General features: G+C 31.6%; 1 pseudogene; it reads left to right on the top strand.

Moving 5' to 3' along the window:
• LOC149578231 (putative nucleoredoxin 1) overlaps window positions 1-22,118 on the top strand; it is an 89,170-nt pseudogene that overhangs the window by 57,348 nt on the left and 9,704 nt on the right.

Genomic DNA, 22,118 nt, shown 5'->3' with positions numbered 1-22,118 from the left:
AGTCAAACCTCAAGAAATGCATAAGGAAAATCAACCAAAGCAAGAATCAAACCACATATGCACAAAAGACTCACGAGTTTTAAAGAGGGTAGATAGTCAATTATGAGTCCTTTGTGCAAGATGAGTATTTAGGCTATGACTGGGATTGCACCTGATCATTTTCTTCTCATTCTCACTATTTGAGTATTTGTAATAGGACACGCTCATCCTGGCAATTCAGGGAAGTCGATGCTCAATACTTGCATCATGCATAAAAGACGAACATGTACACACACACATATATAAACTAAATCGACAATGGCTGGGAGTGGTACATCATGTAGATCTCGACTGGAAGGTGACTACGACTCCCTCCCTAAACCACATCAAACATGTCAAAAATAAGATTAAACAAATACATTCACCATACACATACAAGTATGGGGTAAGTATCATAATAAATCACAAGTCAAGACATCAAAGGCTTAGATATAACAATTCATCATTACGAATATAGAATAATCATCATTAAAAATATTATCTAGCATCGTGATGAAAGACATCACATTAAATAATTACGAATCATTTAAAACATCATTAATGCACAAGAAATCATCAATATTAATAACACATGAAATTAAGTTAGCTAAGCAATCATCACTGATATATCTCTAATCCAAGTTGTGAAATCATATCATATCACTGTAAATCAAATATCTTTAAAACTAACCAATGCATGAAATCGGCCTAAAAGAGTTTGGCAATTAGAATAGGAAAAACAACACACAGGTGGGCATTATATTTAGAGAACACCTCTAAAATGTATAGGTTTCTTTCACTATTGAAATCCATGTTGGTTGTGCATTTCTTCTTTTCTTTCCATTCATATACTTCTTTCACATACAAGTATGGGGTAAGTATCATAATAAATCTCAAGTCAAAACATCAAAGGCGCAGATATAACAATGCATCATTACGAATATATAATAATAATCATTAAAAACATCATCTAGCATAATTATGAAAGACATCACATTTATTAATTTCGAATCATTTGAAACGTCATTAATGCACAAGCAATCATCAACACTAATAACATGTGAAATGAAGTCAACTAAGTAATCATCACTGATATATCTCTAATCCAAGTTGTGAAATAATATCATATCACTATAAATCAGATATCTTTAAAACTAACCAATGCATGAAATCGGCCTAAAAGAGTTTGACAATCAGAATAGGAAAAGCAACATACAGTTGGACATTATAGTTAGAGATCACCTCTAAAATGTATAGGTTTCTTTCACTATTGAAATCGATGTTGATTGTGTGGTTCTTCTTTACCTTTTTATTATTGAATATAAAACTCCATTATCTATTTATGGAAGGTGAGATTCTTTTCATTGTGTAATCCCATGAATGACCACATCTCATCTCTTGTTGATCAAATATCACAATTTTGGTTATGATCAACTTGAGAAACTTGGCATTTGATATATTTGTCTTTATGGTGACCTGCAAGGCAACATCAAAGTGTGTGAGTGTCTTATATGACTTGGTAAGATCTCTTCTCACCTCATTAGAGATCTCATTACTTCTTTTTTCTAGATGCACCATCAAACTTTTGTAGTAAAAGAAAGCCAAAATAAGCTATACATAATTTATCATGCCTCTATTTTTTAAAAGAATATCAATGCAAATTTTGTCATAATTGTTATGCCAACCATGAAACCTATTATAAAAATATATATCAACTCTCTTTAGAAGTAGTCAATAAAAAAATTGTGTCTAATGAAGTCAAGTTTCCTACATTTTAAGCACAAATAAAAAATTAGTATAATGCATTTTATATGGTAACATTTGGAGGACCACCAACCACCTAAAACAAGCCTTTTAGGCTCCAAAATATTAGCCCATAAATTCTAAAAATATTTTGTAATATCAAAATTTTCAACATTAATATTCCAAGATCTATTATTATGCTCATTTATAATCAAGTTATTAGATTTAGAGTTTTTTTATAAGTAGTCAATATAAACTTCGTGTCTGCTGGAATGAGGTTTCCTACATTTTAAGCACAAATAAAAAATTATCGCCATACATTTTATATGGTAAAATTTGGAGGACCACTAACAACCTAAAACAAGCCCTTTAGGCTCCAAAATGTTAGATGTAAACTCTAAAAATGTTTTGTAATATCACATTTTCAACATTAATATTCTAATATCTATTATTATGCTCATGTAACGTAAAGTTGTTAGCAAGAGTATGGTACATATCTTTAGCTTTAGTTTTGCAGAAAGGGATCATGAATCCATTTAAAATGCTTGAATTGACCATCTTCCCCAACATAAGTGATATGATAGTTAAAGCCTATACAATCTTCTCTGAAAATAGTATAAGTCCTCTAATTTGACTAGGATATATGGTACCTCATGCTAAGAGTAGCCTAATCCAGAATCTAACCATTACAAAAGGTACCAATAAAACACTTGATTATAATTGAGGTCCACTTTTTGGAAAAGTAGCCATGTAAGTCGTTTATCTTTGTATCCCAAGCTCTACCAAATAGACTTTAATAGTAAAAAGTTGCTCTTTTCTTTGAGAACACAACATCAAGTAGCCTTACTTTAGTAAGGTCCATTGCTTTCCATAGAATTTTGGATACCTTGGATCTTGTGGGGATAACTACTTTCCTACATGTAAGGAGGTTATTCAGAGATATGTTCCTCCATTGTTTGGAACCTTTTGGGATCACACCAAAGATGTTATTCCTAAAAGAAAATATGATTCGCTCCCTTCAAAATCCCTAAAATTCCACTTGACAACAAGAGTTATCCCTCACTTCCTTGATTCCTTTAATCCTAGACCACTGAGCCTGTATTCCATACAACACTAGGCCTATTTGATTGAGTGCTTCCTCTTCTTTCCCCTACCATCTAACCACAAGAGTACTCTAATTTTTTTGAATGTAATTGATTAAAAAACTATTGAATAAACACAATGAATTATAATAAAGGTTGTATAAAATAAGTGTATATTTTCAAATTTGTATTCTCCCTTTAAGGGATATTTTAATTTATGCCAACTATCAAGTTTCTTCTCAATCTTGGTCATGATCCAGAACCACATATCCCTTAAATTTGGGAATGGGATAAATATCTTACTTGCTCATGGGGCCATCCCATCGGGAATAATAGCTCTTACACGACTCAGGAAGAGATTAAGACTCCTCAAATAAATTAGATTTGTCTCTTTAAATATTATCTCCTAAAGCGAGGAAAAATAGATCAATTTTATGCACTAGATTATCCAATTTTATTCCTCCATTTTGAAAAAAAAAATTGGTTTTATGACCAATAAAATAAATACAAGAAGTTCCTCACTATTAGGAAGTTTAATGCCTTTAATTTTGGGATATAACTTTCCATTCCTAAGTAGGTAGTGAACAACATCAACTGTAATTACAAATAATGCAAGCACGAGAAGGTTACCTTGTCTAATGTGCCTTTCCAAAGGAAACGTATCTATAAGGATCTCATTGAATTCTACTTGAGTAAAGGTATCTTTAATAAAAGTGCTAACCATTCAAAAAAACGCTTAGGGGAATTGAAATGCCTCCAACACCATTGTTATAAAAGCCCATTCGACTCTATCATAGGATTTTCCAAAGTTTAAAAGTAATATAGAAAAGTTTTGATTTGAGACTTTGGCCAATTCCATGGCCTCCTAGACGGTGATATAAGATTCTCAATAATATAACTACATGTAATAAATCCCATTTGTGTGGTTTAGATTAACTTAGGATGGATTATTTCTAGTGTCTTTGTCAATATTTAATTAAGAATTTTGTAAAACACATTCAATAGGGTGACAATCCTCCAATCTTTACTTACATGCAAGTGTCCCCTTACTTAAGCAACAATTTAATGATTCATTTGTTGATATTGTTACTGAGAGCTCATTTATCCAATGCTTCACTATATACAAGTCATTTTAGATCCACTCAATATTAGCCTTATAAAATTTAATATGAATTCCATTTTATCCAGGAGTTAGATCCTTAATTAAGACATAAATGACCATGTCAATCTCATCAATGTTGATATTTTTAGCGAGCTCCTTCCATCCATAACATTGATTTTAGGAGAAATCATTCTCTTAATTTCACTCCTAGCCTTGATAGTGTTGTCAAACTATCCCTTAGAAAGTGAATATATCTCTGTAAAATATGAAGAGTTGATTTCTTATTTCACTTTTCTCTGAAACACTACAAACGTCACTATTAATAATTTCCATATTTTCTTTTTCATGTTGCAAAAATTGTATTCTCTTGTCTCTATTGTTGATCTAATTAAGTTTAGATCTTACCCAAATTAAACCTCAATTCTTATATGTTGGTATTTCTAATGGTATTTTTTTACTTAGGAGAGTTCCTTGTAGAGTTGGATACCCTTAGGATTAGTTTTTAATTATTGCTCCCTACTTCCTCTTCTCCATGGTATGCTTCTTTCTAGTGGCCTAAAACATACTTCTTCAATTTTAAATATATTAAAGACAGACTTATCAATTTTACTACTCCCCTTAAGCGTCCATTTTTTGATCTCTCTCAATGTGAGTACAACATCCCTATAGTACTTAAATTTCAACAGAAAACCATTTATAATGAATTCTCCCTTTGTGTAACTCTTAGTGTACCCTCCATTAAAAACTATATTTGATGGATGTGATGATGATCAAACAACATGTATGGATAGACCTCTCTGAGGTCTTTCCCATTCTTAAGTACACAATCAAAGTAATCTCCACTAGCTAAAAATCTATCAACTGCAATAGATTCTTGTATTCTCTCTTTGAGCATTACACCATGTTTACCAAACTTTGTGGCCTTGACTCTTCCTATCCTAAAGGAGAATAAAAAATATCAAGTTTAGCTTTCATTCTATCCCAAAATACTTTTCATTGTCTTTGCAATCCATATCAAGTCCCCCATGTTTTTTTATAATAATTATTGAAATCACTCTTCATAATCCATGGGATGTTAGGAGGTTTCACATCCAATTACATAAGAAAGTTTTATCTTTGTATTCATTTGGAGCATACACAAAGCACACTCTGGAAAGGTTTTTTCACCCTTCTCAAGAGAAATCCATGCCATCCTATTGTAGGGACAAGTTCTTGCATTTTTTATATACCATGCCCAACATTATGACATAATAATGGGAAAAAAATCCCCCTTTTTTTTTATCATAGTGGGTAACAAATTATTTTTCATATTTCCAAGATTAGTTTCCAATGTGGAACCAATAGCCTTAACTTCTTGTAACAAAACAAAATATTTGTCTATGTCATATTAAGAAATCTTTTGAGAATGTAATTTATATCGAGGGCTTAAAACTTTGACCTAATATTCCATGAGGTATATTTAATCATTATTATTTTTCAATATTGAATTGTCCTCGTTATTATTTATGAACTTAAAAATTATTTTGGTAATCTATTGTTAGCCTCCATTCACTTTATTATCACCAATGTAGTTTTCTTCTTTTTACTCTCTTTGGACTTATCTATCTTCTCTTTCCTTAGTATGACAACCAAATCTTTCTTTTTTCTTCATGTTTGGGTATGTTCACCATCACCATCCTTAGAATTTATCATATCTATCTTCTTATCACTGCGAGGTAAACTATCTATGTCATATTCTAGGCACTTTTATTGGCATTGTAAGAAGCAAGTGTCTCATCATCATTGCTGGGAGAGGGATCACAATGGTCCTTCATACAACTATCCTTAAGGGGAATATCATCACCCTCTTATTTCAAACTATTGCATGGCCATTGATACCATTTTTACTCCCATGTAAAATATCTTTGAGATATCCCATCTTCACCATATTCCTCTCATTCCCCTAGTTATCTCCTATTTGATACAATTCTAAAGCACCAACAACATTAGAACTCAAATTAGGGCTTGCATCAACAAGGGGAGAATAAGGACCAAATGCATAATATGTAATATGAGGTGGATGTTGAATAAAAATAATAATGTTTATTGATAAAGTAGTGTTACTAGTGTACTTAATTGTGAAACAAAATCCATCGCACTAGAACAACACACAACCCCTTTCGAAAAAGTCTCAAAATATTGTTATAATTTATTCACCCCTTAAGTCCATTAGTGATGATATCAGATAAATTGGAACATTCAATATTGGTAATCTCAACCTTCTTATCTAGGGAATAACTTAAAAACTTGCCTCTAAAAATCTATCTAACACAACTAGTTGGGCATTCTATGATCTATCTGCCTTATTAGGTTCATTCTTTAGCAGTAGACAACAAAGGGCCAAATTGATTAGGGGAGAGAAAGTCAACATTGGTAGTGGGAGGGATAACACTCACCCTCCTAAATAACAATATCACAAATCTCTAGAATAGAGGCATCAGGGGCATGGGAATGAGCTTCAACACTCTCATTTGAGACTTTGTTCTACCATTCAAGGGCATTTTTGTCAACACAAACCACCTTGAGGGTCTTGATAGTTGAGTTAATCAAAGAAACATTAATAGAATAATTTTAGTGCCATTAACATTATTTTTTGGATAGCATAATTATGGAATGAAAGTGAGAAGGAAAACTAACAATTATAGCTTTAGAATATACTAGTGGAGCTTAAATTGGATGAAGCCTACAAACCAAGGTATTTTATTATTATTAAGTCGAAAACCAAAAAACAAATTTGATTAGTTGATAGGCTACACCCTAGGGAAGACCTTAGTTAGATTGTTCAAACAATTCAGTTGTCTTACGTCGTGGAAGGGGAAAGGGGCACCACAAATGTACTATAAACAGTGTCAAACTAAGCCCTTCATTGAAATGTGAATAATTAAAGCTCCATCTAGGATCAAAATTACAACCACGAATGAAAACTTTGTGCTCGCTCTCAGCTTAAAAATGCAGGGACATTCCTAGAAAAGTGAAAATTAAATGTGTTGGAAAATGTTGCCTGGATTTTGAACTCTGCAACGCTTGAGAAGCATGAAGTTGACACCCAACAGGTTTGATTGTGGTTATTGAATAAGAAACATTTATCCCATTACATCTCCTTCGATGTTTTTTGTGATAAAAGAAACTGTTTACTACGATAATGAAGGAATATGAATCTACAATATGAAGTGAGTGCATCATCTTGGCTTAATTAATCTAAAAAAAATAAGGAATATTTGATATTTGAAATTTTGTACAAAGAAATGGATGCAACACATGGATTAGAATCCATAAAAAATAATTCATATTTAAATAATCATGCTCTCATCCATTTCTCTTTTTTATCAGTCTTTCTATATGCAAACAATCTTTTTTCTATCTTTAGTTGCTCTTCATCATTCTATGAAAAACATTCATGTTCACTTCACATTAGAAAAATGATGAAATAAGATGTTCCCATAAAAAATAATTTAGGGTTGATTGTAAGTTAACAATTCGATTGTTGAAGATTTTGCATTGTTTTTTAAAAAATAAATCATGTTTTTATCCATCAAAGCATTTATAGAAAAATCTCAATGAACAAATAAATAATAAGATAGAGATAATGGGATTGATGACAAAGATACTAGAAGTGTGCACCATAGTGTATGTAGTCTTCTTTCACAAATTAGTTTTAAAATATTTAATTTTTTGAGGCAATGTTGTAAGCACAATAGAGAACCTAATGCAATTGACACAAAAACCTAATTTGACTTCATGCAACCCTATTCTAACAGTTGGAGCCAGATTTTATAATTTTCTATGAAAAGTATAAAATTTAAATTAGTTATATATTAACTTAAATATATTATTTCTTTAGTCATTATTGCAATTAATAAGCATATACATTTAAAATTTAAGTAAATTCAAATCACTATTCAATTGTGAATTCTGATAGCAATATCAAAGTTTGATTTCTTATCAAAATATTCAACTTGAAATGGGATATTTGATATTGGAAGTAGTAATTCTTATTTAATTAACTTTGTTTAAGTTTTGTTAGTAATATATGTTTTACATTCAAACTATCAAATCTTAATCAAACACACAATGAACTCCTTGTTGTAAAACATTTATTTCTATTTTATTAAATGTGATTTTAAATCAACATTTAATTATGAATTAATTTTAAATAATTTTATTTGAATATAAGAATTGACACAATTAAATCTGTAAATTTATATTTGTAGTAATACTTTTAAAGATAATTATTTTATTTTTTTACTAAAAGAGGGGTAAAATTTTTATTGAATATTAAAGAGAGCTAAACAACACAAGAAACAAAGAGAACTACATAGCTTTATCCTGGTCCACAAGTTGATCCAGCATGTGAGATAAATCAAAAAGATAAATATTTTATATCAATATTGCAATATTTGAATTGTCTTTCAATTTTATTTTATTTTTTATAAATAATAATTAAACCAAGCCCATAAGGCCCTAGGGTGTAGTGAATTGCAATGATTGATTCCCAATCCTTCTAATAAATGAAAGTGACAAGTGATGTAAATATAAAAAATTTACTAATTATTTAAATTTAATATTAAATATAGAAAAAAATTAATTAGAAATATCGATATTTTGATCATATTGAAATATATGATAATATATATAGAGTAAGATGGAGAGGAAGAGATAAAGATAGTGAGATAGAGCTAATTTTGAATTATTTATTATAAACATTCAATTTGTCTATTTCAAATTGGAAATGATAGTGATAGTGATAGTGATAGTGATAGTGATAGCGATAGTGATGGTGATAGTGAAAACTAGAGGGATGGAAAGATACATAGAGAGATGGGGGAGAAGTTAAATGAATGATAACAAGAGATGGAAAGGTCAAAGGAAAAATAGAGATGGAGAAAAAGGAAGATGATAGTGGGGAGATGAAGATATGAAATTATAAAGAAATGATAGTAATAGTGATAGTTAGAGGGATAGAAAGATATAGGGAGAGATTAGGGAGGAGTAAGATGAATGATAGAAAGAGTTGGAGAGGTGAAATAAAAAGATAGAGATAGAATAAAAGGAAGAGGCTATTGCCCAGAGATGAAGACATAGATCGACAAAGATATATGAGGTGATAGAAAGGCAGATAAATAGATTAGATTAAAGAAATATAGAGAAAGGTGAAAGGTAAATAATACACTTCAAAGTAAATTGAGATGAGAATTATTCAACTATCCTTAAAAATCCCACCAAATATTTTACTATACAAATAAAAAGTTATGAGAAACCTATCCACATCAACAATACAATGACATCAATTAACATATACAATGCTATTGGCTTAACCCTTGTAGCCCTCAGATGCAAGTGCTAGTTTTAGTATTCTTAAAACAACAAGCAATCATGGAAAATTAAGATGAACATTAACTACATGAGTGCAATAAAAGTTTAAGATGATTGTTTGAATGACAGAGTTGATATACTTTGGTGTACTTTTAAATATAAAAAATATAGTTCCAAAGTGACAATATGACTTTTTTTTTTTAAAGAACAATCTATGTCACAATGGATAATATAAAGTTATGTTCATAAAAAAAACCATATGAATAAGAATTAAATAAAAAAAGAATCTGAAGAACATTATCCACGAATATGACATGGATAATGTTGGCTTGTTTCGTTGCCCACTAGAGAGTTCATATCACTACTTTCAAACCAATATGGGAAACTAGCACGCCCAAATGCTAAAAATAGCGATCATCTAGGATTTAGGATGAAATGACTATCATTTAAAAATGTGAAGGTCATAATTAAATTTAAAATGTATAATCATGCGTATGTAATTGATGCCGCCTTTGTTTTTGGAGGCATTTGCACATTTTATTTTCTCTTATAGTATATAAAGTCAAGGATTCACTTGAGAAATGCACTTATACGTGAGCTTCATTGATGTAGGAAAAATGTCATTGGTGCAATGATTTCTAATGTTTTCATCCCCTTGTTTCAAGGGAAAAAAAGATAATAGAAACAAAGGGGAAGAAAAAACACATATTTTTGCACTCAATTATGAAGTTAAGAGGTTACTATTACAATTATCTTGAATTGGGAGCAAATCAAATTCTCTCAAAGGAATTAGATTCACTTTAGATAGGAGAATAACATAATAATATTCCAACTTAATTTGAAGGAAGTCATATGCACAATGTTGGAGAGTTTGGCATGTTCTCTACCATTATCATGTCAATTGTTGGGAACTAACCCGAGTAGCTCAAATGGTTGGGAGGAACCTACCAACATGATCATTGGGAGGACCTTATCAACACAATTGAGTAATATTGCTAACATTTTGATATTGATATCATAACAAAGTTTTTTTTTATCATTTGTTATCCACAAAATCTATGTTTATTTACATTCTAGGCAAAAAAATTATAAATATTAAATTACCATCCACATAATTATTTACAAGGTTGGTTATTTCATGCATTTTAATTAGTTCTATTCTCATTCACATAGTATTTTATATCAAGTTCTATGATATAACTTCAAGAATTTGTTTTCTTATTTAATGAGAATATAAAAGTAATTTATATAACTTAGTTTGTAAATACATCTATATTATACACTGCAAAGTAAAAAGTGATCATAACATTTGTTATTAGATTGAAAATAAATTGTGATCATATGACAACTACGTTCATTATGTGTTGAGCCAGGGGGCAACCAAAATTATTTTGAGATTTTTCTAAATAAAGGTTATTATGGGGAAATATGAGATAAGTCCTTATATCAATGAAGGAAAACTTTTTGGTTGACATTATTGATGATTCTATGTAAAGCAAATCGTACATACAAGCATACACTATAACAGAGTTGAACATGTAACATATAATTTTCCCAGTTTAAATTATCATTTTGTATGATTTTTGAATATTACCTCTTCCTTTTTCTAGCCCTGTATCCCCTCCATGCACATCTTTCACCCCTTTTAAAAGTCTATACAAAACTATTGGAAAAATAAAGGGATGTTGAGCTCATATTTGTAGCTGCAAACGTAGATGAAAATGTTGGCAATATGGCTAGGTAGATGTATGAGTGTTATTATTTATGGCAACATATGTTTTTGATATTTCATGATGTTATCAGAGTTGGAAAATTGTCTAAGTGTTAGACAATTTACAATAGTACAGAGACAGATACGATATGTATGGATGACCTATTTCAAGTTAGCTCATGCATAGTTGAGGATTGATAGTTGACAGAGTCACGATGATGTATGTCAGTGCACAGACTTGTATAGACAATACGACGCAAGATACAATTAAATTACTAGTTTAGGTAGTTAATAGAATAGAACAAAGCATGACAGTTAATTGAAGTGTATGGCTTAAGGAATTATTTTGGTAACAAAATAATTACTTAATCATGATGGGCCGACATCCAAGATGTTTACCCTAAGTTATTTTATATTTGGTCAAACGTGTGAAAGCAACAAGGCCGACTAAGTAAAGTTTTATTAATTTGCGAGATATAAGTAAAGATCATATCTTACGTAGATAAAGGGAAGCAAGTATGTGATGTGAACTATTGTGAAGAAAGCTTAAATGATATGTGATCCTCATGTGATGCAAAATCCAATGTATGATCAGAGCAAGTGTGAGTTACAACAATAAGACAGTATTGTATGTATACCTACTCTTGTGAAGAACATAATTGTATATTACATGTTAGGACAGTGGGCTCATCTTGCATACATTGTATTTGATCTACCAACTTCTAACATGGTTGAGGCTTTTAATAGGGCCTAGTCTTCTAACAAGGACTCAAGACACTATATGTATTTCATAGACTCCTAATAGGGTCAATGTCCTTAATAGAATTCTTTTGTTTAGTGGATCATCTTGTAGGTATCATCCTCACTAGGTTTTCCCTTAGCCAAGGTTTCCCTAGTTAACAAATAATGGTGTTATGAGTTCTCTTTGTGTATGGTTATATTTATTGTTCAGTATTGTTGGTTTACTTTCATATGCAAGTTATAAAGTAATTAACAATATTTAGTTGTGGACAAAAGTTTATAGAATACTGATTCACCACTCCCCCCCTCAGTATTATATATTTCTAACAATTGGTATTAGAGCCTAGTCACTCAGAAGAGGCTTAACAACTTGAGTAAGATCCCTATGGATATGGAATAGTTAAAGAGAAATCTTGAAGAATCTCTTGAGCAGGTTGACCTTATCGAAGAAAGAGATAACCTGAAAGATAGGTATGAAGATGCAAAAGTTTACATTGGCAAACTAAAAGACAAGATTGATGAATTAAAATCTGGAAAGGAATCAAATGTGCAAATTAATGACAATGATGAAGTAGGAATTCTCAAGCAAGAAAATGAGATTTTGAAAGATGAGTTGAAAATTGTTGAACTTAAATCTTAAGAAAGATGATAGTAAGAATGAACCAGATCTGAAAATTGAGAATGCAGACCTTAGATCCCAGTTGACTCAAGTGACATTTGAATTAGACTCTATTAAGATAGAGCATGTTGAGTTAGAAAATTAAAACACTATTGTGAAAGGAGATTTGACACAAGATAAACAACAATTAGAGAATCTTTATTCTAGTAGTGAGAAAATTGGTGAGCAGATATTTTATTAGAGATCCTCTTATGATAAGACATGTCTTGAATATCTTATTGAGAAATCAACCAAGAAAAATGAAGTTAGAAAGGAACTAGATCTAGTTGTTGAAACCCCTAAGCCTAAAGAAAATGATCAAAGAAAGATCGAATCAAGCATATCTAAAGAAGTTAAATTAATTGATTTGTCTAAGAAATCTGATGAACCTAAGAAAGTAGAGCAAGTTGATGAACATAAGCAAGTCAAATCATCTAAGGAAGCTAGACATGAATTTAGAGGTAGATGTTTCATATGCAATGAAGTTTCTCATATGAAGAGAGACTTCACAGGTAAGTCCTTTAAGCCTATTACTAATTTCTATTGTTATAATTGTCATGGTTATGGACATAAAGTAATAGATTGTAAGAAACCTATGTTTGATAGTAATAATGGGAATAGCAAAATGTTTAGGAATACTAACCCCGCAGGTAATGAAAGAGGAAGATCCCAAAGTAGATCAACTCTGATGGAGAAAGATATAACGATGAAAGGAAACAATTTGTATGTTACAAGTATAACAATCTTGGACATATTGCAAGAAATTGCAAAACACGTGAAAGTCAGAATGGAACCAATTAGAGAAGGAATGCACCTGTATGTTAGTTATGCAATAACTTTGGACACACAACAAGATTTTTTAGAATGGACAAAAGGAACTTCAACAAGAATCCTAATTACAAAAGGAATAATAATAGAGATGACATAATAAATGGTAATGGTAGTGACAATAGTAAGAAGGAATCAATCAAAGAACATGTTGATCAATTTAGAGAAGTATTTGTGAAAGCAAATAATTTGGAGAGTTCTTATATAGTTTTGGAAGAACAATATTTTGATGCACTTGATAGGAAATTGAAGTCAAAAATTGTTTTGACTCATCCTATCTGAATTAAGCATTACCAGAAGAGGCAGAGTGTCAATTGATTACAATTGATGAGAGATTGTGAATTAGAAGTTGTGTAGTCAATAGAAGGTAGATGATATAGAGAGGAAGCTATGGTTGAGAGTGCAAGCATTTGGGTGATAACAGTAAGTTGTACAGAAGAAAATGAGTTTCTAGTAACCAATTACAACTTTTGAAGAAGAAGCAAATGCACATTTAAATTTGAAATGATTTAAGGATTGCAAGTAAGATATTTAGTACCATTTGATTATGTGAAGAGTTTGGAGCAATTAGTGAGTTATTTGACAGTGAATTCAAGTGCGAAGTGAAGCGTTTGAAGTGCGAAGTTGTAGAAAACCTGATACATGACATTAAAGGTATTTTACAAAGCATTTGTTGGAATTTCCAATATAAACAGTTAGTAGTATGGCAAGCTAGTTAGTTTTTGATATAACTGAGAGACCTAGGTACAAATTCAAGAAACACCCATTTGTTTCTTTAATTGATGATCTGTTAGGAGTGAAATCCTACCAAATGTACTTATGTAGAAGACATTTATAAGTTACATTCATTGTAAATTTGCGAGTGTTCGAGATGAAGATATACACAAGGATTTAGGAGTTATGGGTAATGGAAACCTACCTCTTGATTAAGTATATGTTTTTTGCAAAATTCAAGAATCATGAGTGGAGCAGGATTATCCTAAGTCAACTTCATGAAGAATTTTTTTGGATAGGTGATGCACCTATTATAATTGACAATGATCTATTCCATAAGGTCACAGGTTTAAGTAATGAAAGGTGTAATCCAATGAATGACATGAATGTGAGGAAGATCATTGAGACAATTTTGAAAACTAAGTTTGATGGAAGGAATATGAGAGTTGACCATATCTAGGAAAATGGAGTCAAAGTGTTGAGCAAGATTGCAGGCTATAAGTTGAATCACAATTCCAGGGTGAACTCTATGCCAAAAAGATTTTTGTATGTAGCCTATGTTATGGCAGTTGAGAAAAAGAAAGTAAATATGTGTGAAATTGTTAGAGTACAATTGTTGGACAACATTGCGAAGCTAAAGAAGTCTAACAATGCAGTCTTTAGACTCAAATCTCTATTGGCACACTTGTGTTTCTATGCAACCAAGTAGTTTCCCAGTATGACAAGTTGGGACTGTCGTGAATGTTCAATAAAGATGGTTACATAGTGTTATAGGGCCAGACTAGATAATGTCAAAGACAGAGACATTAATAGAATGTTAAAGAGCTTCCAATCTAAGATGAAGGTAAGATATAAAATCCCTCCTTCTATTGTGGAGAAGTATAAAGATGAGATATGTTTCATGGTAGAAAATGACACTACTTGTATAGAGGTAGTAGAGCCTAGGGTGAAGTTTATTGAACCCATCGGATATGAAATGAGCGAAGACCTCATTGAAGGATACACACAAATTATTTTACAATAAAAAAGGGACACTGAATGTCCAAGAATGGCATACTTTTGAGGATAAAATGAGGGAAGTTCATTCTGAACTTCACAACAAAGAGATCAAGAAGAATGTGGAAAAGAAAATTGAATCCATTCTTGGTATCTAGCATGACAAGAGAAGAATTTAATGAGATCAAATGTATAGTATTAGAGATGAAAGCCAGTAGGAAAACTAATGTATTGGAAGCCACACCTATTTTCATTATGGTGCCAACTATGGATGTGATAGTAGTAGGGCCTGCTTCATAAATTCCTACTACACCTTATGCAGCAGTTGCACAAGTTCAACTAGTTAGAGCACAACATGAACAACATAAGAGGAAACTTGAAGATGATGTATCTGTTGTGCAGAGGAAAACATAGAGATCGGTGAAGGTTAAACAAGAACCAACACCATCCTCCAAGAAAAGGGTCAAGAAAACCACCAATGGACCTAGAAAGAGGATAAAGATACTATAAATCAGTGAGTCTAAGGAGTCAGATGAAGAAACTAAAGAGAAGCTAGTTGAATAGGCGGTTGGAGAAGGAAGAACACCATCTGATAAGAAAGCCTCGAAGCTTAAAGTTGAGAATCTAAAGATGAAAATCATAAATAATGACAATTTTGTTCAATTGAATAAATATTACAGTTTGTATAGTAACATGGATAGGAGATAGCTACAGAATGCTACAGTGAGAAATATGATTTTGAGGAATAAGAGATTTGATAGCATCCAAAATAAAATTCCAAAAGATTTGTACAATAGATTGCTAAGCATAAATATAAGAGTAGTAGAGGAAGATACACAATTGAGAGAAAATGTGGTTCAGAAATTGTGTGAAGTTAGCACAAGGAAGACATAGAAATATCTTGAAAGGTATTGAACCCTTGTTGAGGAACAAAAGAAGAGAAATTATTCTTATGGGAGGAAACTATGAAGAGGTTAAGAAGGAAATAGAAGAAGCCATAGTAAAGTATATGACTTCTATACCTAAGGTCACTAATGAGAGTGCACAACCAGAAACAACAAGCCCATTTTATGTGGAGGTCAATTCTCCTACTGATGGCGAAGAAGAAGTTGAAGAGCCACAAAAAACTTATTCACCTCCTCATACAATTATTGGCATTGAATCCATTCAAGTGGATAGTACACACATAACTATAGAAGTTATGGAAAGTCCTTTTGCAGAATATGAGACCAACATTGTTGGAAATATTACTGCCTACTCTAGCTCAGATGAAGAGGATTATGAGGAAGCAAAGAAAAATGCAGAAAAAAAATAGTTAGAGGAAGAGGAAAGAAAGAGAGAAGAAAAGAGAAAATAAGAAGAAAGAAAAGAGCAAGAATAAAAAAGGAATAAAAGATGAGAAGTTGAAAGCAGAAGAAGAGAGAAAGAGAGAAGAAAATAATAAGGAGGAAGAGAGAAGAAAGGCAGAAGGAAAAGGAAAGAAAAAAAAGCAAGAATAGAAGAGGAAAAAAAAAGTGGAAGAAGCTTTTGAATTGAAGCATAAATAGAAGATTGTGATGCAAGAGCCAACATTCTTGGCCAATCTAAAGCACGTGGAGACAAAATTCAGGAAGATAGAGTTTTAGCATGAAGCTGACATACCTTATATTGCACTAGAAGTTATACCTATTACAACATCAACAACTACCCTAGCATCAAAAATCAAATTATTGCGAGAGTTATATGATAGAACAAGTCCATAAAGATTTGGAAAGGACATTAGAAGAAGTGTTGGAAAGGATGCAAAGGATAGTTCACACAACTGGTATAAATCTAGACTTACAAGTTAAGGTGAAAGAATTGGTGAAATTTTTTGATGAAGAATTTACAACCTTATGTGAAGTTGCTTTAGTTCAAGCACAAACGAAGCATGATGCATCATTATTTGACACATTATGCAACAATGTCAGGAATGACTTGTAGGCAATGAATGTGTGCATTAAAGAGCTAAGGAAGAGAATTGATGAAGGTAAGAAATTGTATGGAAAATGCACAATGTCTTACAATTATCTATCAAATTTTGATACTTAGATCAAAGGCCAAACGAGTGAGCTTCAAACACTTGCTACCAGATTGCAGCAACTAGAGGCAATCATTGAAGACTTTGGAACATAAATGGAGAAAATTCACAATGCTATCAAAGGAATTGAAATTGATAAGGAGAAGGAAATCAAGAGATTCTCTATTCTTAGAGAGGTTTTGCCACTGAAAATTAGTATTTTGCAGAGGCAATTGGAGGAGTGTCTTGCAGCAAAGACATCCTATGATAAATTTGCCTATACTGACTTGAGCACAGTTGAAGTGGCATCTTATGCACTTTGCACACTCATCAATATATCTGATACAGTTAAAGAGAATTGGAAGAAGGAATTTGACAAGCTGAAGCATAATTTTTCAGATTACATATCCATAATGTCTAGTTGATCAGCAAAAGGAAACACAATTTTATGGGTGCAAATTCTTGACACATTTTCCATTGATGTCAAAGGGGGAGAAGTGTGTAAGGAAAATTGTATATGTACATGTTTGTATTTGTAAAGGGAGAAGTATGTAAAATGGTATATGTATATGTGAGGGGGAGCTCAACTATGTATCATTATAAAGGAGTGATAAGGAATGTAATGATCCATCAAGACATGAATGAATTTTTTATGTTTTGAAGGCATTTTTTTTTGTATTTACTGTTGTTTTTATGCTATCATTTTGGGTCTTAGCCAATTTTCCCAAATATTTCCATCAATTCCAAAGGGGGAGATTGTTGGAAATATGGCTAAGTAGATGCATGAGTGTTTTTATTTATGGCAACATATGTTTTTGATATTTCATGATGTTATCAGAGTTAGAAAATTGTCTAAGTGTTAGACAGTTTGTAGCAGTAGAGAGACATATACAATATGTACAAATGACCTATTTTGAATTATCTTATGCATAGTTGATGATCAATAATTGATAGAATCATGATGACATATGTCAGTGCACAGACCTATACAAATAGTACGATGCAAGTTACAGTTAAATTACTAGTTGAGGTAATTAACAGAATATAATAGAGCATGACAATTAATTGAAGTGTATGACTTAAGGAATTTTTTTGGTAACAAAATAATTATTTAATCATGATGGTTCGACATCCTAGATATTTACCCTAAGTTATTTTATATTTGGTCAAACATGTGAAAGCATCAAGGCCGACTAAGCAGAGTTTTATTAATTTGCGAGATAGAAGTAAAGATCATATATTGCGCAGATAAAAGGAAGCAAGTATGTGATGTGAACTATTGTGAAGAAAGCCTAAATGATATGTGAGCCTTATGTGATGTGAAATTTGATGTATGATTAGCGAAAGTGTGAGATCCAACCAGTAAGACAATATTGTATGTATACCTGTTCTTGTGAAGAACTTAATTGTATATTGCATGTTAGGGCAATGAGTTTTTCTTGCATTCATTGTATTTGATCTACCAACTCCTAATAGGTTCGAGGTTTTTAACAGGGCCTAGTCCTCTAACAAGGACTCAAGACACTATATGTATTTCATAGACTCCTAATAGGGTCAATATCCTTAACATGATTCTTTTGTTTAGTGGATCATCTTGTGGGTATCATCCCCATTGGGGTTTTCCCTTGGCTAGGGTTTCCCTAGTTAAAAAATAATGGTGTTATGAGTTCTTTTTTGCGTATGATTATATTTACTATTCAACATTGTTGATTTACTTTCATATGCAAGTTATTAATAATATTCAATTGTGGCCAAAAGTTTGCAAAATACTGATTCAACCCCACTCCCCCTAGTATTATCTATTTCTAATAGAAAAATAAATTGATAAATATGATCATGTCATGCCCTAACATTCTCAAATTTAAATACAAAGGAAAACCATTTTAAGGCTTTTCATGTCACAAACATTTATGCCCTTGTTACAGTAGACAAAGAGGGGAAATTTTTGACCTTTGAAGGTATTGCCATCATTAGGAAATATGGGGTTAAGGGGTACCCTTTTAGTGCAAAGAAGCTTAATCGACTTAAACCCAAGAAGGAGGCTATTAGGAATACACAAACAGTGGAATCTCTTTTGGTTTATGATAAATGGGATTTTGTGATAACTTGTGGGGAAATGGTATTAAATTTTGTTTTTTTTTATAAAATTATCATTGTATGCTTTTTGTGTTACAAATTTTGGTTTGGACAATTATTTATTCAAAGTTTAGAATAAGTACTTAACTAGAAGATAAAATGGTGGTCTTCAACAAGGTAATTTCTTTTTGATTGAGCCCTAACCAAAAGATCAAACAAAGATTTTGAGAAAGGTCAAATATCTTTTGAGCTTGTAAGGATGTTTTTTGAGAATTAGAGAGTTCTTTGTCCATGTTGATATGGACACACATCTAGATGACTAAATTTGGGGTTTACAGAAGATTGGAGATATTTGAATTCATTTTTATGTCTCAAGTACTAAAGGTCAAGGCACTAAGAATCGGTGGAAATAGAAGTCCTAGGTTTGTATATAAAGAGTAAATTAAATTCTTAGAGAAGAATACATGCATTTATTATTATACTTTTTTCTATTGAAAGTAATATATTGTGTGGTTTCTAGTCCAAATTGATTTTATTTAATGTTGATTTGGATCTTGTAGGTGCCTTTACCCAAGCATGTGGTGAAAAATGTTGGTTTATAATTTTCAGCCCACTGGTGTGGTCCATGTCACAATTCCACTTCTCTTCTTGTGGACATATATAATGAGCTTAAGAGTGAAGTTTATGATTTTGAAATAGTGTTTCTATCAACTAATCTAGAGGAATAATCCTTTGAAGAGTATAATGGAAGCATATCATGGTTCGATCTACCCTTTGGAGACAAAACTAAGAAGAAATTATCTTTAACAAATTTGGGTTAAAGATAAACCTACTCCACTCATTTTAGGTTCATAGAGGAAAATAATGCAAATTGAAATAATTATCCTTGTACAAATATATAGAATTTGAGTGTATCCATTCACAACAGAGAGACTAAAAGAAATTAAAGGTGAAGAAGAAGCTTGATGATATATCAAACCTCAGAATCTCTCTTGGTCTTTGACACAGAGGACTTTATGATCATACATGGAGGTGAAAAGGTGGGCTATTGAGAATCAAAATCTTATAGCTTCATTATTTCCATGTCAAATATAATTATTAACAAAAAAGCCTACACCCATGCTCGATGTGTTTTCCTCAAGAAACCTTGTGTAACATTGAGACAACCTCCAAGTGTAAGACTTGCACTTTGAGGTTGAATCTCTGGAGAAGGTCAACTTCCTTACAATAAGGATGCACTTAACTATAAATTTTAAGGAAAATTGAGAAGGAATGCATAAAATTAAATGTAGAAAGGGAAAAACAGAGATGCACTAGATTGAAATTGTGACAAATCTCTTCCTACAATGACACATACTATTACTAAGGCCTCCCAAACTATACAAATATTAACTCTAGTTTACCCTCCAAAGACTAATATGTAGGTTAGAACAAATAAATGTTGCAAGGAAAGATATAATCACAATGAAACATTTATGAGAAGATTAAACACAACATACAAACTTGAATGAAAAAATAGAAAAATTCAACACAAGGTAAACACATGCACAAGATAGTTACATGGTAAGAAAAGGAAATTACAAATGAAATTACATATACTGAGTGTAATGCTACTACAAAGAACCAAAGAAGAACCTCTCAAAATATGTACAAGATTTCCTTTTAAATATATCAGGCATAACTTGTATTACAAAAATTAAGTTGAAAATTCTGACTAAACTGAAGTTAAGTTACAAACTTGAAAATCAAGAAATATTAGATAAAATCTTATTCCATGCATACATTTGATCATGAAGTTACATCAAACAACCCAAAACTAAAGGAATTCTATAGAAGGAAGAGATAACCCAAGTAGAATAAATTAGAAAAAATTTGATTTCTATGCATATTTGATCCATAAATGATAGGAAATGGTCCAATAAATGCCCTTGTAATTAAGAAAAGCACGTACATACCCTCTACAAGTGGCAACAAAGGAAGGAAAAGTGTCTGTGTCACATGTACAACCCCCCAAAAAATAGTTTTGCATTAAATAATCTACTCTCTGATTGTGTCTTAGTAACCAATAAAAATTAATGCGAGATCAAAAGCACATAACATTTTTGGCTTATGCACCTTTGCAAGAAACAATATCTTCCCATATGAAAATGTGATAAAAACTATTAAGCTTGCACACCTTTGCACTCAAAAAATTCTTCCTTGTGAACATGTGAAAATTAAAAAAAACACAACATTTTCATCTTGTGCACCTTATAAAGTAAAAAGTTATTCCCTTGCAAGGGTGCAATAACATCTAAGTCCTCAATTTCAAGAAAGACAATCAACATTTAAATCTCTAGAAATAAGTGGTTGGGACCCACAACAATGAAAACACATAATGTTTTCTACCAAGAGAATATGTCACACAAGAAATAAATTATTAATTGATAGGAGTTATTGAGTTACATTATCCATTAACAGACCAAAAATCTTTTAGCAATAAGCCATTTTACTTGATGATGAAAACACACAATGTTTTCACCTGCCCATAAAGAAAACACAATACACTTCATGTGTCGATAACAAACATAACTTGACCATCAAAGGTGTCTCTTATTAGTTATTTGTAATGGGCTAAAGGGGGGCAAAAAATGTCAACAATTTGAATGACTTAAGGAGGATTCCTTTTTGCTAAGCATGTGATCAATGACCTAAAATCTTTCAGCAATAAGCCATTTTACCTGATGATGAAAACACACAATGTTTTCACCCACCCACAAAGAAAACACAATACACTTCATGTGTTGATAACAAACATAACTTGACCATTAAAGGTGTCTCTTATTAGTTATTTGTAATGGGCTAAAGGGGGGCAAAAAATGTCAACAATTCTAATGACTTAAGGAGGATGCCTTTCTGCTAAGCATGTGATCAATGACCTTGAAGCAAACCATTGGCATAGAGTCATTAGCATAAAAAAATATGATGCATTCTTTCACAACATAAAAGTATAACTTTGTAACCTAAAAAAACATCAAAATTGCTATAACCATAAGGGAAACAACTATGCTCATGCACTT

Source organism: Cupressus sempervirens, chromosome 1 (assembly GCF_028749045.1).
Source record: "Cupressus sempervirens isolate cs-2001-9-10 chromosome 1, ASM2874904v1, whole genome shotgun sequence".
NCBI classification, from domain to species: Eukaryota; Viridiplantae; Streptophyta; class Pinopsida; order Cupressales; family Cupressaceae; genus Cupressus; species Cupressus sempervirens.
The sequence above is the reverse complement of the archived record's forward strand: the minus strand, read 5'-3'. Positions and strand labels throughout refer to the sequence as shown.